General features: G+C 32.6%; 1 long non-coding RNA gene across 1 annotated transcript; it reads right to left on the bottom strand.

Annotated features, from left to right (window-relative positions):
• On the bottom strand, positions 1–1517 carry LOC148803538 (uncharacterized). The gene is made up of 2 exons (XR_016081257.1): positions 1151–1517; positions 1–492 (listed from the first exon to the last, which is right to left on the bottom strand). It is a non-coding gene; the product is annotated as an uncharacterized LOC148803538 (long non-coding RNA).
• Positions 1518–14653: the final 13136 nt, after the last annotated feature.

Raw genomic sequence — 14653 nt, 5'->3', positions numbered from 1 at the left:
ATACATATTAATTTTGTGTAGATATAAGCATATATACTTAAATATTATTAGATTAGATCATAACTGATTGCTTGGGATCAATCTCTATTAGATCCCATTACAAATGGATCAAATTTAAAATAAACATTTACAAAAGGATGCCAATAAAGCCCTAGTTTGCTGCTCACACCAGATTTACAACAAAAGACCTTTACAAATCTCCTCCCAGCCTTGGTGTTCCATATACAAGATTGTCACTTGTAAAGCATGTTCTAGCTAAAGAATCTGCCAGACCATCATTGCATCAGACAACCATTTCCAAGCTAGTCTTTGTTGGTATTCAGATAACTCGGTCTTGGTGTTGCATGGACATGGATACAGGAGTAAAAAACCAACAAATGTCCAAAAAGGAAATGTTACATAAAAGCATCCCTCAACAATCTTTGGAGTAACAGAATCCGATGCAGGTCCAAAATACAAACATGCCATCCATTTAGAAGAACCCATGCAACACTGTTAATCACATGATGTGAGTAACAAAAATTATAGTGGCCAGCAAACTAACGATGACAAAACAACCATTCCTTCCTAGCTTGCTTGGAAGTAAATGATAACCAATCCTTCTACTCTATATTATCCTACTTATCACTTCAACCACTATACACAAGACGTAGGGGATCCTCTCTGAGAAATTCCTAGAACTGTAAAAGAAGCCTCCCTATAATTATTCTCTCATGTCTCACCAACTTTCCTAAACATATTCATATTTTCCCCAAGTCAATATGCTAACTGAATTTTCATGATATTTTTCCATTTCTCAAGGAATTGAGTACAGCTGATATTTAAACCTCAAGTAAAACAATGTATGACCTAAGAAGAGCTATGAAAAAACTATTAAAACGAATGTAAACAACAAATTCCAAATTAAGGTACTATGTGCACATTTTCATATGAAGAAAAACATATGTAAATAAATAGGGCCACTATCTTAGTTCCTGCAAAATTTCTTTCATCGAACAAGAGAAGACAAAATATTTAGAAATTTATCATGATAATTATTCTCTAGAAACCATTTCTAGAAATTTATCATCGAACAAGAGAACAGTGGATAATGGCGGAGTTTCTCACAGTGAGAACGGAGGAAAACAGTAGAGAATCACAGAAGATGTACCGTGAATGGCGGAGTTTCTCACTGTGGTTGAAAATGGCGGAAAAGAGTAAAGAATCGCAGCAGATAACTGAGAACGCGTGATTGACAACGGCGGAGAACAGTATAGATTTTGCAGCAGATGAACTGAGAACGGCGGAGGAACCAGAACAGAGAAACCTTCGAGGTTTTGGACTTTTTCGAACCCCAAACAGACTACAGACCCAGACCCTCTGATGAAACCTCGATCCAGCCCACCCTGACCCTTTGCTCTGACCTACTGGAACCCCACCCTGACCTTCTTCCCCTGACCCTAATAGGTCATTTGATCCATCTTGACCCACTATTATGATGGGTGGGTATGGGTGGATATTTAAGCGGATGGGTTGGGGTCAACATTGCCACCCCTAGTTGCACACTGTTGCTGTCCATAGGGGCCTTTCATCCATTGTAAAGCAAATTTTGAAGAAAGATAGATGGGTAGGGGTGTCAATTAGACTGGATTTGGTCCTATCTGATCCAGTTCAATCAGTTCAATGTATCTTTATTACAAATGGACCAAGTCCAATCCAATTTAATAGATATTTGGGAGAAGTACTACTCAGCCCAGATCAGAATTTATTAGGCCCAAAGTACAGGGGGAATGGATGCCAAATTCACGGGCAGGATGTGGTTTATAGGGGGGCTTTGAAGGGTCCAATTCAATATGTCTTATTGATCCGTTAAATCCATTCGAATTGATTTTGATTTCAACGGGATCCAACCCAAAACCACTATGGGTAGGAATAAGCTGTGGAATGGGTCCCGAAGTCAGTGTTCCATCTTGATTCAAATGATTATGTTGGCAGTGAAGAGTTTTGTTTGTTCATTTCCGATTCACAATTTTTATAGAATTTGGTTTCTGCTTAAAATGTGTTTTGGAAGCGAATTTGAGCACTGTAGTTACCCTTTGCTTGTACAAGCTTATAATGGTTTTATTTTTTAAAAGAAAATCATAATCCATTGATTCTAGGAGCAATACAGAGACCAAGTACATTAATACATGTTCTTTAATTTGGTTTTGGGGATCATGTACGAAAAAAAAGGTGGTGATTGTATATATGTTTTTTTTTTTTTTTGTCCAAAACTGAAACCAAAATGTATTCTTTAATTTTTTGTTTGAAGAAAATTATTATTCATCATCTGTCATTAATTATTCGATATCTGTATTCCAAAATTTGTTTTTGTTTTAAAAATTAAGGCCCTGTTTGGATATAATTTTATAAAGTACTTTGAAAATATGATATAGTGTTTGTATTATAGAATTTATGCTTTTGCTTTCATATTTTCTAAAAGTATGAAAACCCTCAAAAGCACGAAATTGGCTTTTTATACTTCATGCTTTCGGTGAAATAGTGCTTCCGTTTTTGTGCAAATGTAACCACCCTCCAATAAAACTCTATACCCTACCTTTCCTCACCACTGCTGGAATCAGACTGTTGCACGATTGCCAAACCACTAGAAACTGTCATCGTAAGTACAAACAGATGTGATTTCTGCCAAATAGAAAAGGGAGAAGTACAAATCAGCGCAGTTTAGAATTTGCTAGGACAAGGGGAATGCATCCTGACCATGAATTGATGCCAAATTCACGGGAAGGATGTGGTTTATAGGGGGACAGGGCTAGTTGTAGGGGGGGGGGGGCTGGAATTCAGAATTCTGCATCGTGTGTCTCCATACTTTTCCCAATAAAAAATGATACTTCTGTTTTAGAATGTATATTTTTCAAATATTTTATCCAAACATTTTCAAAGTAATAATACCAAAGTAAAAGTATTTAATGTACTTTATAGTAAAGGTCTATCCAAACAATGCCTAACTTGTTCTTTGCTTTTCAAAATAAAAACATGTACACTTCAAGAACATGCTTTTATTGAATTTGTTGATGTTTCAATTTCACAAAAAAAAAAAAAACAAAGCCAATTCATTTGCGGTCTTCAGTCTAGTAAACAAATGGGCCTTCCAGGTGGACACTTATTCCAATTCCCACATACTACTTTAAAGTTGTGTTTGGTATCATTTTGAGTTGATCACTACAAATTAATGAGAGATATATAAAAAATATGAGAGTCCACTTTAGTTAGAACGATTAGGCTTAATCTGCTTGGAACAAGAAACATCAATTTGATGTTTCAACTATAAACCTTAATGCCACACATACATTTTAAGATATGCCACTTTCAGCCATAAACAATCTCAAATAACAGTTGCATACTAATTTGTATTGATCAACCCAAAATGTCTCAGGCACAAACAGCAGCAATGGAACAATTGTTTTGTCTCATTGAGCATATCCAATTGCACTTTTTTCTCCGGCCGAAAAATGCATAGATCATGGATCCCACGGTTTCATAGCCAAGATAGGCTGCCTATGTCTTAAACTTCATGATATAATATGGGTTATGGGGTAACATTTTCAGTTGATCATTCCTCGTAAGTGTCAAATTGAATTGGGATCTGCTCCTCACCGAGCGTGTCTCAAACCGACTTTACAGCCACATCCCACCTTATATTGGGAATATCTCCTCATGAATGATAAATATAAGTATGGGAGATATTCCCGATGTGCGGCCAAGACAGGCTGTGAGGTCAGTGTGAGGCGCATTTTGTGAGGAGTAGATCCAGACTTGTCAAATTATATATATACTAGTGGCAACCCGGGTTTTGTTAAGTGAGAGGGTTTTGTTAAGTGAGAGTGAAAGAACATATAAAATTTCTAATTGAGGTTTATCCAAATTAGAATAATCAATTTCCTAATTATTTTAATTAACTAATTTTTAGTTATTTATTTAAAATAGCAACTTTATTAGTAAACTATTAAATAATTTTACTAACTTTCTATTTCTACTCTTGTAAGTTAAGTTATTTATTATAACATTATTAATTTACTTATTTTCTAATCTAGTAATTTATGATAACTTTAGTAGTTTATTAATGTTCTAACTTACTAATTTAATAATGTAGGGTTATTTACTAAAGAACTCCCATAATTTAATGAATTTAATAAAATCTACCCTATAGTTTGTATTTTACTAAAACATCCCTTATACTTTGCAATTAATTTACTTAATTGACCTTCTGTTAGATGATAGTTTTAACCATAACACCAATTCAAATAAATTTAATCAAAAGAAACTAAAAACAAGAACATTATTTTTGCCCCTAATAAAACACATGCAACCACTATTTTTCTCTATTTGGTCAATTTTGGTTTCTATACACTAGACCTGTTCATGGGCTGGGCCAGGCCGGGTTCGGGTCGGGCTTTTACTCTTCATTAACATAAATATGTTAGGCCCAAGCCCGAGCCCGGCCCGACCAACGGGCCTACAACTTGGGCCCGAGCCCGACCCTAATAAAAAGCCCGAAGCCCGCCAAGCCCGAAGCCCGACCTAATAAAAAAAATTAGAAATTTTCCCTATTCAATAATCAATATAAATCAGAATTTATTTACATTAAAAAAATATATAAATTCAAAATTTATTTATATTAAAAAATATATATATATAAAGAAGGGAAAGAGGATGTGGAGAAGAAGAATTTGGTTGGAAAAAGAAGGGAAAGAGGTGAAAAAACGAGGGGTATTCAATTAGGGTTTTTAGGTTTATTTATAGGTCGGGCCGGGTCGGGCTATTTTGGCAACCCAAGCCCGGCTCGAATTTATTGTGGGCTGGGCTTTTTGGCCCGAGGTTAAGCCCGCGGGCCTATATACCTGTTTAAGCCCGTTCGGGGGCCGGGCCGGCCCGTCGGGCCACTCGGCCCATGAATAGGTCTACTATACACAAAGTGTTAAGAGTATTTTTGGAATAAACAATCATGGATTGATACCCATGAACATTTTCCAATTTTCACTCAGTTTAGGGGTACTTTTGGAATAAACAACCATGGATCCATGCCCCTGAACATTTTCCACTTAGTTTAGGTGATCATATTACTATTTTCAGATGGCAAAACAAATGGTTGATTAAGTAAATAGGTTGCAAATTATAAAGGGTGTTTTAGTAAAATACAAACTATAAGGCAGTTTTAAGTAAATCTGTGAAACTATAGGGGGTGTTCTAGTAAATGGCCCAATAATATACTATTTACCATACATTTTACTAATTAATATACTAATTTCTAGTAGTTTTAAGTAGTTTATGACTTTACTAAATAATAGTTTTAAGTAGTTTACTAATTTTTCTTCAATAATTTAAGTAATTTTCTAATTCAACGATTTAAATAAATTAAGTAATTTTCTAATTTTAACTTTATTGGTTAACTTAAGTTAAACAAATTTATATATCTAGTACATTAACTTTAACGGTTCAATCTAAGTATTTAAGGAATTTACTAATTACAATTACTGAAAGTTCACCTTTGTAATTTAAGTAATTCAATATTTAACTAATTTTAGGCCATGTTTGGGAGTGCTGAAAAACAAGTAATTATTCGAGTAAGCACTTATTTGCTTTTGGCACCCAATTTTTTCAAGTGCTTAAAATAAACACTTATTTATATTGGGCGTTTGGTAGTCTTTTTCTCTAATAAGCACTTAAATAAGCATTTGTGATTATTTTGCCTTCATTTTTTTCAAATTTTCAAAATATACTCTTTGAAAGCACTTTTATTAAATTACTTCTATAAAAACACTTTTATGAAAATATTTTTATAAAAGTACTTTTATGAAAACACTTTTACAAAAGCACTTTCATAAAAGTATTTTTGTAGAAGTGCTTTCATAAAAGTACTTTCATAAAATTGCTTTCATAAGAGTGCTTTTATAAAAGTGCTTTCATAAAAGTTCTTTTGTAAAAGTGATTTTATAAAAGTACTTTCTTAAAAGTAATTTTATAAAAGTGCTTTTATAAAAGTGCTTTCATAAAAGTACTTTTATAAAAGTGCTTTCATAAAAGTGATTTTGTAAAAGTGCTTTCATAAAAGTGATTTTGTAAAAGTGCTTTCATAAAAGTGATTTTGTAAAAGTGCTTTTATAAATGTACTTTTATAAAAGTGCTTTCACAAAAGTGCTTTTATAAAATTAAACTAGGGATAATTTTATGTGGTATTTTAAAATTCAACTAGGGATAATTTTGGAAGAAAAATTTTAATAAGTGCTTATTGTATAAGCACTTGAAAAAAAGCTGGAAATTTGGGTTTAAAAATAAGCCCTTATTTATAAAATAAGCACTCATTCCGGGCTTATTTCCCAAATACCCTTAGGTGCTTAATGGACTAAATAAACACATTTTTAAGCACGATCAAACATGGCTTTAATAGTTTATATATCTAAATTATTAATAGAATTTTGATATCTAGTATGATAACTTTAATAGATATTTAATTAAATAATTTTACTAATTATGATTAATCAAAGCTCGCCTGTCCATAATAATACCAAGTACAATAGTGGAGTGGATACTTCTATATATATATATATATATATATATATATATATATATATATATAAATATATATATTTCCACTACATAATGTAATTGGATTCAGGTTCCATGGGTTCCATTACTACTGCAATGTAAGTGGAAGAAGTGGAAGAAGGAGGTGGTTTAATCCCCTGCCTCTGAGTGAATTACTACAATGGAAAAAAGAAGAAGGAAGGATAAACTTCAGTCTAGGCATATATTAACAAGAATGTTCTGCAAACCAAAGATTTATATTTTTGGACTAAATCATACTTGGCTTCCTAATTTCTTTGGAATCAAGAATATTAAATATTATTGGTAATTAACAGAAAGAAATAATAGAGAAAATGTGTTTTTTTTTTATAAATAAAAACTAAACAGAGCAGAAATTACAAAGGGGGAGGAAACTCCACCCAGTTTGCTAACCATAAAGGTATCACATCAGTGTAAACACCTGAATCCGATAGCCCTTTTTTTGCTAGATTATGAGCTAGCATATTACTTTCTCGACCAGAGAAAGAAAAAGAAAGGTCTATGTCCTTACTAGAGTCTAAGATATCTTTATAGAAAAAGAAAGCATCATGGGCTCCAAGAGGGTTCTTTGAGGCTAGAGCTTGCATCAGAAGCTTGTTATTACATTCGACCACAAAAGGACCCTTACAAAGCTTCTTTGCTAAATTAATGCCTTGAAGGCAAGCAAAGGCTTCAGTTTGCAAAGGTGACAAAACTGGAGCAGGCCCAAAACAATTGGCTTCTCAGCAGACAAGATGATTTCTAATAACATATCCAAAACCAGCCTTACCTACTCGCACAAAATTGCCATCCACATTGATCTTCAGGGAGTTTATCTTTGGGGCCTTCCACAAAAAAGATGGTCTATCTTCTTTAGGCATTTGCGAAGAACATTGCCATTTTTTCAGCAAAATCATCTTCCTCTCCTTCCAAGCCCTATTAAAAGAGAGAAGAGATAGATGTGGATTAGGAAGTTCATTTTCAAAAACACGTTTATTTCAGCTCTTCCAAATGGTCCATAACAACATAGCCGAGTAGTTTAGAAGCTCCTCCTTCCTATCTTTCAAAAGACTACAACTGGCTATCCAATTTTCAAACCAGATTTTAAAATCATTTGGTGCAAGATCTGAATTATAGCCAAAGCATGAACCAAACCACAAAAATTTAGCATGATCACATTTAAAGAGAGCATGCATAGTTGTCTCTGGTTCTTTGGAGCAAATTGGACAGGAATTAGATTGAACTATTTTCCTTTTAGCTAAATTATTCTTGACTGCTATTGCATCCCATAGGCATTACCATATGAAGTGTTTGATCTTTTGGGTCAATTTTTAATTTCCATAACTCCTTCTAGGGAACTTTGTTTTGACTATTGATTCTAATTTTGATTGTAGATTGATTTTTAGAATGGGGATTCAAATCTTTCCATACTAGCAAGGAAATTGGCCAGTTTAACAGAGAACAAACCATTCTTAATCCCTTTCCATATTAGTCTGTCTTCCTAATTACCAGATGCCAAAGGGATTTTTTTATTTGATCTTCAATTTCTTTTGTAAAATGATCCCTAATGACTTTTAGGTTCTAGCATCTTCTTTCTTGATCTATGAGATCCTTTACCCAAACAGGCCTATTGTTTCTAGGGTTTGGACCCATTAGCCTGAAGTTTAAGGTGTCCTTTAACCAAGGATTTCTCCAAATTTTGACATTTTCTCCCAAGTTGATATCCCAAAAAGCCCCTAACTTGAGGATTTCTCTTCCAGCTAAAATACTTTGCCATCCCCAGGATCCTCTGTGCGGTAAGTTATCATTTAGAAAATGTTTTCCTTTTAGATATCTTGCTTTTATCATTTTGCACCACAAATTGTTTTCTTCTATACAGAGTCTCCAGGCCTGCTTTGCTAGAAGGGTCTTGTCGAAGTAGATTGGGTCTCTAAATCCCAATCCACCATCACCTTTGTTTCTATTTGTGATCTCCCAGTTTACCTAATTTACCTTGTTCTATTTTTCTTGTGATCTCCACTAGAATCTTCTCTGAGACTTTTTCATCTCATGACAGATGGATTTAGGGAACAAAAAACAAGACATAGTGTAATTCAAGATGATAGCTACTACAAATTTCAGATGGACTTCTTTCTCTCCATTTGAAAGTAGAAGCTCATGCCATTTGGAAGTTTTGGACTGAATTCTCCTTGTCAAATGGTTGAATAAATCTTTCTTTGATCTTTCAATAGTTGTGGGTAAGCATAAATAGATTCCAAGATGGTCCACCTTTTTTATTTTTAACCTTCTAGCCAAGAGTTTTTATAGTTTTGGATGAAAATTTTTACTAAAAAAGATACCCGACTTTGAAAATTTTACTTGTTGGCCAAAAGACTTTTCATAAAGTTTGACTACCTCCACCGGATTGACTTTCAGATGGGGTTGCCTTCGTGAAGAGGTAGTTGTCATCTGCAAAAAAGTGTGGGGTTGCCTCCATCGGATTTTGACTTTTTAGTAATTTTCATAAATTATTGGGCAATCCCTATTTAGTTTCACACCTGAAATCCTTTTTTGCAAAACAAGGTGATGAAGGTGGGTGAAGAGAGCTTCAGACACAAATAGGAAAAGGTATGGGGATAGAGGATCTCCTTGTCTAATTCCCATTTTAGGAAATAAAAGTTTACCCGAAGAGCCATTTATCAAGATTTGGTAGGATACTATTGAGATACACTCCAAGATCCAAGCTACCCATTTGTTTCCAAAACCTAGCTTTGTTTAAACCCTCTTTAGGAAACTCCACTCCACTTTGTCATAAGCCTTACTCATGTCCAATTTTAGAGCCATCCAAGCTTTATTACCCCTTGTTTTCCTCATGAAATCAATAATTTCATGGGCAATTAAGATGTTATCATGGATTTGCCTATTTGGAATAAGGCACTGTGGTTTTCACTAATTATTTTGTGCAATAAGGGTTTGACTCTGTTTACAAGGACCTTTGCTATGACCTTGTAAATGGTGTTACATAGGTTGATGGGTCGGAAATGAGTTGCCTCTGTAGGGTGTTTGACCTTGGGAATTAAAGCTATGAAAGTCTTGTTAATGTCCTTGCTTAAGTAAGAAGTGCTAAAGAATTCCAAAACAGCTCTGCAAAGATTAGGACCTACAGTTTTCCTATGTTTTTGGAAAATAATTTGGAAACCATCTGGGCTCGGAGCTTTCAAAGGAGCCATTTGAAACAAAGTTTCTTCGATTTCTTCCTCCTCTATATCTCTCGACAGCCACCTGCTCTCCTTTGTAGGTGCTCATGCTCTCTAGAATCTCTTTAAGGTCATACAAAATCAATGCTTTAAAGATATTCTCAAAGTGTTGAGTCAAGGCCTCTTTTATCTAATTTTGATCATCAATCCAAACACCTGCCTCTTTTTCAAGGCTGAAAATCATATTCTTGCTTCTCCTTTTCATGGTTTGAGCATGGAAGAACTTGGTATTTTGTCCCCATGTTGAAGCCAATTTACCCTAGATTTTTGAACCCACATTTGCGCTTCTCTTATAAGCCAAATTTCTAGTTTAGATTCTAGAGTTTTAATCCTTGATTCATTCTTTGAACATCCTAGATCTAATTCAGATTGTATTTATCTTTTCAAACTTCCAATCTTATGTTGGACATTTCCAAAGACTTCTTTGTTCTAGAGTCATAAGTTTTCTTGCAGGTTTGATAGATTGCTTTTAAAGTTGTCTTGAGCTGACCCATTTGGTTGCTCTACCCAACTTGCTTGGACAGTTTCCTTGAAATTTTCATGGGTTAGTCACATTTGTTCCATTCTAAAAGTTTTCTTCCTACCTATTATATTTCCTTCAGTATTCACTAGAATTAGGTAATGATCAGATCCCAGGCAGACCAAGACTTTAACATGGGCTTCTTTAAAAAGATTCTTCCAAATTTGGTTGCTTACAGCTCCATCTAGTTTTGCTTCTACTTTTTCCTTTCCTTCTCTTTTATTTGACCAAGTAAATTTAATTCCATGGATTCTTACCTCTGATAAGCCACAATTATTTAGGAACTTCTTGTTGGAGTTTAGGAGGCCCAAATTGCAGGGTCTCCCTCCTTCTTTATCCTATTTGATGAAGATCAAATTGAGATCTCCACAACACAGCCAAGGTCCCCTAACAAGCGTAGACAAGAAACCCCATTTCTTTAGAAATGTTTTCCTTTTATGTCTTTTGGGTTCTCCATAAATACAAGTACAAAACTATTTCTTACCTCCCTCCTTACAAATTTCAGTGTGAATAAACTAATTATCAGCAAAAAGGATTTTGAAAATGGCCCCTTCTCTCCAAAAGAGGGCTAGTCCCCTTTTTAACCCCTCTGCATCACTACCCCAACAGCTCCAGGATTTTAAGAAGCCTAATTTTTTCCTGTAGTTTAAGAGGGAGTGCTTGGTCTCCATAAGGAAAATAATATCTGGGTTTGTTCTTTTGGTGGTCTCCTTTAGAGCTTGAATTGTCAGTGGAGACCCAATTCCTTGACAATTCCAGCTTAAGATCCTCATTTGGCCCCTGAGGTTTGTTCTGGGATATAACCCCCCAATCCACTTATTTTTAGAAAAACCCCTTCTGAACGAATTATTCCTTTGGTGATAATGTAGGGTTAACAATGGACTCTCTAATTTTACTGATCCCCCCGTGTATTATGAACATAGATATTTTTTGGAAATAAACTAGCCCACCACCTTGAATTATTGAAGAATTCTTTTTTACAAGGGAGACTTTTGAAATGGGATTTTCTTTTTTTCCTGAAGTTCCTTTTTTTTCCCCTTTGTCCTATCCTCCTTGTGGGAGGGAGGCATACACTCTGAATTTAAAATTTTCTTTCTTTTTTTCCATTTTTGAAAAAAAATTTCCTTGAAAAACCTATCAGTACCAGAATACAAGACATTTAACAGAATGCAAGAGCTAATTGATGTAGAAGTTATTTCATTTTGAGTATACGAAGGAAAAAAATTTAGGTGTGAGAAAAGGTGTTGAGATCTTACCTAACGCTATAACTCAATTCAACTAATGTGGTAGGTGTGAGAACATTCTAAAGTTGAAGGAGAGAGGAATTATAGGGATCAAAGCATGTAGAGAAGAGAGATTATAGGAATTAGATTGGTTTTCTTGTATGGGAAGGTAGAGGATAAGGAGGAAACATGAGGATTGTTTAGGAGAGAGAGATTTTAGGAAAACTTTTAGTCTTGGGAGTGGTAAAGTCTGAAACGTGAGAGAGAGAGAGAGGAAAGAAGAGTGCTGATGTGGCATTAAGGAGAGAGTTAGGAAGGGGTAAGGGAGAAAGGAGAGAGGTTTAAGAAGAGAAGAGAGAAGGGAAAATGGGAGAAGGAGAGGGGTGCTGGCGTGGAACCTAATCACTTTACAATATAGTACTAGTGGGGACCCGTGCAATGCATGGGTGTTGTTAAGCGAGAGTTAAACAATAGAAATACATAGGAGTATATAATTGTTTTATATTTTAAATTTTTAATAACCAATCCAATCGAATTCGACCCGAGTTGGTTGGTTTTTTAGTATTTTCGATAAGCTTTGGTTTAGCAATTTTCCAACTTGACCAAGTTTTGTCAGTTTTGATTTGGCCATTTGTAAATCGACCAAAACTGAACCGACCCAAGCATAAATATATATATTAATATTTTATATTTTAAATATGATTTTTTTAATACAGGAAAGTGGGAAAATTCTCATATTTCTTAGTATAAAATATTTTATATCATAAATTTAATTTTTTAATATATTATTTAATAATACCATTATAATTTATTAAATTTAAATTTAATTTTAAAATTTCAATATTTTAAAGAAACAAACCAAACCAAAATTAAACCCAAACTAATATAACCCGAGTTGTTGAGTTTTCACTAATGGTCATTCGGTTTCAAATGATAAACTTTCGACCTAAGCAGGTCAATTTGATTGGAGAAATAGCCTACAACTGAATTGAACCAATCCTTGAACACTCCTAGTTTCAGTTAAATTAATAGTCTAATCTCCAATGGTTATTGAAAATTTATAATAAAAATACACAGTTATTGAAAGTAAATTTATAATGAGAATACAATAGATATTTAATAAAACTAAAATAATTACAAAAATACAATAAATACTGAAATATATTAAATTAATCAATAAATAGTATATTCTCAAATAATAGTTTAATATCTAATAAATATTAATTAATAAGTTATAAAAAATACATAATTATTAAAAATAAATTTATAACAAAAATACAGTAAATATTATAAATTAAATTTCAAAAGTTAAATAATAGTTATTTAATCTCCAATAATTATTGACAATTTACTGTTAAATAACAAAACAAAATTATATTTATAAATAATTATTGAAAACATATTTATCAAAAATACAATAAATAATGAAAATAAAATAAATATTAATTTTAGTATATTTAAATATATAATGAATAGACACTATTATTACTCATAAACATTCTTTTTGAAAGTTATTTTCTATAATTATTAATTGATATAAGTGAAAATAGTAAATTACAATATTATTTAGTTATTTAAATAATATTTTTATTTAAAATTTTTAAATATTAATTATTTATTGAATTCAATACTCTGTAAAATTATAATTAGTACTATTATTACATAATTCATCATTAATATTTTAATATATTAAATTATCATTAATATGAATATTACAAAGTATATTATAATTATTTTTCTACTATTAAGATTTGTTTTATAAATTTATTACATAATTTCGTTATTTTAACTATTTAAAATTTAGTAATGTTAAATATTTCGTTATTTAAATATTTAAATAATTCGTAAAAAATTTAAAATTTTCATTATTTGAATTTTATTTATTTTAATGTTTTTACATAATATTAGATATTTTGTTATATAATTATTTAGCTATTTTTAATGTTTTGTTATTTAAGATATTTAGTTATTGAAATATTTGAATAATGTTTTATTTTTTAATGTCAAATTTTTATTATTTGAATAACATTCAAATTGAATAATTCATAAAATTATAATTTATATTTTTGCTATATAATTTCATTGTGCATTTTTTAAAAATATATAATTATTAATAATATACATATTATTAAATCTATTATAATTAATTTTTGTATTTTGAATAAATATATCAAAGTTAGTATATAATTTTGTTGTAATATTTAAATATTTTGAATTTTTTAATTGAAAATTTCTTTAAATAGATACAGATAAAAAGAGGGAGAGAAGATAAAGAGGAATTAGAAAAGCAAATCTTTTTTTCTTTATGTGAAATTAAAAAAAATATAAAATAAAAAAAACAGGAAATTAGGAAGGAGGTTTGGAGCAGTGACGTGGAATAGATAAATAAGATAGAATTGGTGACTTCTTGTTGAAAATCGACCTCTCTAAGGCCTTTGACTAAATGGAATATGGTTTTGTTATCAAGGTATTAAAACTGAGGCATTTCAGACTACTTCTGAAAATTGCATCTCTTGTTCTTCATTTCTTATTGGGGTTCCGGGCTCTCCTATCCAACCCTAACGAGGATTAAGACAGGGAAGTCCTCTCTCCCGCTACATTTTCATTCTTTGCTTGGTTGTGCTTTCAATATTGCTTGCCAGAAGTTTATATCGTGGCTCACTTACTGGTTTTCAAATTTGGTTCTGCAGGATGCAAGATAAATCATCAGACGACTTTATCCTTTGTGGAAGAACCTCCGTCCAAGAACTCAAACCATATCAAGCTTTGTTTAGAGAAGTTCAGATGCTGGTCAGGATAAGAGCTTAACAGGAATAAATCTTCGATCTAGTTCAGTCCAAATACCCACAGAAGAGTGAGACGCTTCCTAGCTTCTATAATGGAAGTCAAAGAATAGTCCAAGCAATCTAAATACCCGGCCGGGTTCTTTCTTTGACCTCCAAAGATCGAGTAAAGAGAACTGGAATCTGGTGATTGAAAAAATTTCCAACAAATTACAAAGTTGGAAGACTAAGCTTCTCTCTCAAGCTGGACGCGGAATTCTGCTAAAAAGCACTGTTGAACCAATTGCCACTATTATTTAGCTACTTCCCTAA

This window comes from Nelumbo nucifera, chromosome 1 (genome assembly GCF_055504915.1).
Source record: "Nelumbo nucifera cultivar China Antique chromosome 1, China Antique-T2T, whole genome shotgun sequence".
NCBI lineage: Eukaryota > Viridiplantae > Streptophyta > Magnoliopsida > Proteales > Nelumbonaceae > Nelumbo > Nelumbo nucifera.
Note: the sequence above shows the minus strand (reverse complement) of the source record. Positions and strands in the feature narration are given on the sequence as shown.